Raw genomic sequence first — 4164 nt, 5'->3', positions numbered from 1 at the left:
TAGAGAGAAAGTAGGTGACTGTTTCTTCCTGAACTGAAAACTGGGTATGCAAGGAACCAGTCCCATTCACTGAAAAACTTGTCTTATGCTTGAATATCAAAGTTTTTATTCAACTCTGTTCTTTTCATCTGGAATTGAGAATTGACACAATAAAGGGTGGTGGTAATTACAAGACAAAAACTTGACCTTTGGGCATGTTTCTGTGGAATAGAGGTGAAGGGTGAATTACAAGGCTAAGAAATTTAGACTCACACAGCATGGGAGAGTATACCAGCTTGGCTAAAGGCAGCTAGATGTTCAGTAGAGAGAATTCGAGGCCTGGAGACAGGAAGACACTTTTTTGAGTTCAAATCTGACTTCAGACACTTAATATCTATTTGCCTGGGCAAGTCCCTTAACCCTGTCTGCCTTGGTTTCCTCAACTGTAAAATGAGCTGGAGAAGGAAATGACAAACCCATCCAGTATTGATGGGGTGCTTGGGTACCTGTGCTTAAACCCCAGTTTGTAAAATCACATTTCTCCCTATCTTCAAAACACTGTCTCAGGCAGTTTCTCCCTAGCTCAAGGGCAGCAGGCCCTAATTAAATATTTATCTCTCTTCCTGTTACAATAACCAGCTGTACATATGAATCCTTCACTAGACTATATATAAGTAACTCCCTAGCCCATTATATACATCCTGAATCCCTCGCTAGATTGGGCTCCCAACATCCATCTTGTCAAACATGACATTGATGGGTGGCAGACTGGGCATTTCTTAGTCAGCCCTGACCACTAGCTGACTTAGTGATGTTTCAAGCCTAAAATCACACCTCCAGGCTGCACCCCCTTGGGCTATTTCCCAGTGAATTATGGGCAATATGCCTGCACAGTAGATATTGAAAGTGCATATTCCTTTAAGAACTGACCACTCCTTAACTCCTCCCTAATTCCACCCTGACTCACCTAGTTAGCATAAGTGTCACAGATTCTACTAAAGATTATCCTATAAAAACTTTAACTCTACTCCTTTAAGGTTGCAGGTTCCCTAAAAACTCTTGCCTGCTGTAAAGCGAAACAATAAACATACCATCCTGACTTAAAGATTGCTTGGGTCTGCAAATTCTTTCCAAACTGAAATCCAGGAACTCTGGTTATTGGGGTTTCTGAAACATCTATTGTCCCACTACAGTATCTTTGCCAAGACACCCCAAATGGGGTCACAAAAGGTTGGATAATGTAGAAATGACTGAACAACAAGTTTGACTAAGTCTTAAAAAAGGAATTAAAATCAGATTTTAATTTTACAAATCCAAGGAACTGAGAGAAAACTGTTCCCCAGATATACATCCTGAGAGGACCTCTTCAAAAGCAGCTTCATATAAAGAGTACTGAATAAGGGGGCGGCTAGGTGGCACAGTGAATAAAGCACCAGCCCAAAGTCAGGAAGATCCCAGTTCGGTTCTGGCCTCAGGCACTTAACACCCACACAAAAAAACTGGCCATGTAACCTTGGGCAAGTTACTTAACCCCAATTGCCCTCCAAAAAGCAAAAAAAAAAAAAAAAAAAGAGAGTACTGAATAAGGTAAAGATGGCTGCAAAACATTCTGGTTCATCAGTTCATTTACAAATGACCATTTTGAAAACTATATCAGAGAAACTGCAAATCACATAACTATTTGGAGAATGAGAAAAACTTACTATTTGATTGTATTATACCTGATAGAACTGTATATAGTAAGGTTGTCATCCTGAGATAAGCATGGGTCCCTGCTCATAAGGAAGCCCTGATTTGAAGTTTTAGAAGTGAGATGAGAATATAATGATGATGATGGTATCTAATATATAGTGCTTTAAGGTGAACAAAGGACTTGACATGTGTTATCTCATTTTATAAAAAGAGATGATACAGCAAATGCCTAAAGAAAAAAGTTTGGGGGGCAGAGCCAAGATGGTGGCATAGAAGCAGGAAAACTCCCTGCACTGACCCCATAACCACCTCAAATACCTATAAAAATGACTAAACAAACTTTAGGGCTACAGAACCCACAAAGTGACAGAGAGAAACAAACCTCCCGCTGAAAACAGTCCAGCAGTCCTGCCTGAGCCTGCGGTTTTAGCCTCAGGGCAGCCTGACCAGCCTCAACTAGAGGAACTTCAGGAGAGTGGATCACCAGCAGCTGTGGTGGTTTGCAGAATTGTCAACCCATAAATGCCAAAGACAAAGTGAGAGGTCAGTGTGGACTTTGTGGGAACAGGGGGTCTGGAAGTGAGGTCTGGCCTCTGCCCCCAAAGGGAGAAGTAGCTGAGGTGCGGCAACCGTAGCCGCATGGCTGCTTCAGAGCTCTTGGCTTGCAGATTGTAGGAGGACCAAGCAACCATTCTGAGGGGTAATGGCTCTTGCTTTAATCTCCTTGGATCTGGATAGCTGTCTAGGGTGGAGGTCCTGGGGTGTGTGACCAGGTGCCAGAGCATGGGGAGACTTCACAGAAGGCACCCAACTAATAGCTCCAGCAGCTGAGAAAACCCCAGCAATTTGGGACAAATCTCTCCTCTCTGGAAGCAGAGTTCTACTGTGGCAAAAAGCTCAAAAGTCATGTAATTGAGTGGCTACATGAGCAAGCAAAGGAAGCAAAGAAAACACAGCAATCAAACCTTAGATTCCTTTTTTGGGGACAAAAAGGATCAAAGCATGGAACAGGAAGAAGACAACAAAGTCAGAATTCCTGTACCAAAAACTTCCATGAAAAATATTAACTGATTACAGGCCACAGAGGAGCTTAAGAAGGATTTTGAAAACCAAATAAGAGAAGGGGAAGAAAAATTAGGAAGAGAAATGAGAATGATGCAAGAAAATCATGAAAAGAGAGTCAGCAACCTGACTGAAGAAAATAACACCTAGACTAATTCAAATAGCAAAAGATACTCAAAAAGCCAATGAGGAGAAGAATGCCTTAAAAAGCCAAATTTACCTGATGGAAAAAGAATCTCAAAAGCTCACTGAAGAGAATCATACCTTTAGGATTAGATTGGAGCAAATGGAAGCTAGTGACTTTATGAGAAATCAAAATACTATTAAGCAGATCCAAACAAATGAAAAAATAGAAAGCAATGTGAAATATCTCACTGGAAAAAACACTGACCTGGAAAATAGATCCAGGAGAAATAATTTTAAAATTATTGGACTACCTGAAAGCCATGATCAAAAAAAGAACCTAGAAATCATCCTTCAAGAAATTCTCAAGGAAAATTGCCCTGATGTTTTAGAACCAGAGAGCAAAATTGAGGTTGAAAGAATCTACAGATCACCTCCTTATAAAGATCTCAAGAAGAAAACTCCTAGGAATATTATAGCCAGGTTCTGGCGTTCCCATATCAAGGAAAAAATATTACATGCAGCCAAGAAGAAAAAAATTTTAATATTGTGGAAACACAATCAGGACAACACAGGACCTGGCAGCTTCTACACTGAGGGACGGAAGGGCTTGGAATATGATATTCTGGAGGTCAAAGGAGCTGGGATTAAAACCAAGAATCACCTACCTAGCAAAACTGAGTATCATACTTCAGGGGAAAATACAGTCTTTCAGTGAAATAAAGAACTTTCAAGCATTCTTGATGAAAAAACCAGAGTTGAATAGAAAATTTGACATTCAGATACAAGAAGCAAGAGAAGTATGATAAGATAAACAGGGAAAATAAATCATAAGGAACTTATCAAAGTTGAACTATTTACATTCCTAAATGGAAAAAGTATAAATGTAACTTATGATACTTTTGTCAGAAAATAGTTGAAGGGAACATAAATGTATATATATGTATACATACATATATTTAAATAGGAGGATATATGGGTATATGTATACATATGTGAATGTGTGTATATATGTGTACAGGTATTCAAAGACCAAGGGCACAGGACCAATTGAATAGGAAGGGATGATACTTAAAAGGTGAAATTGAGATGTGAGAGAGGAATATAATGAGAAGAGATGGGGAGAGACAGAATGGGGTAAATTATCTCATATAGAAGAGGTAAGGGAAGACTGTTACAACGGAGGGGAAGAACAGGAAGGCAAAAGGGAATGGGTCAACCTTACTCTCATTGAATTTGGCTTAGGGAGGGAATGACATGCTGTAAGGGTTATGGGATTTAAAGATCTCCCATGCCCCATGGACGTGC

The sequence above is a fragment of the Petaurus breviceps genome, unplaced genomic scaffold (genome assembly GCF_028583685.1).
Source record: "Petaurus breviceps papuanus isolate PSGF00001 unplaced genomic scaffold, PetGlider_PUasm1.0 171, whole genome shotgun sequence".
Lineage (NCBI taxonomy): Eukaryota > Metazoa > Chordata > Mammalia > Diprotodontia > Petauridae > Petaurus > Petaurus breviceps.
Note: the sequence above shows the minus strand (reverse complement) of the source record.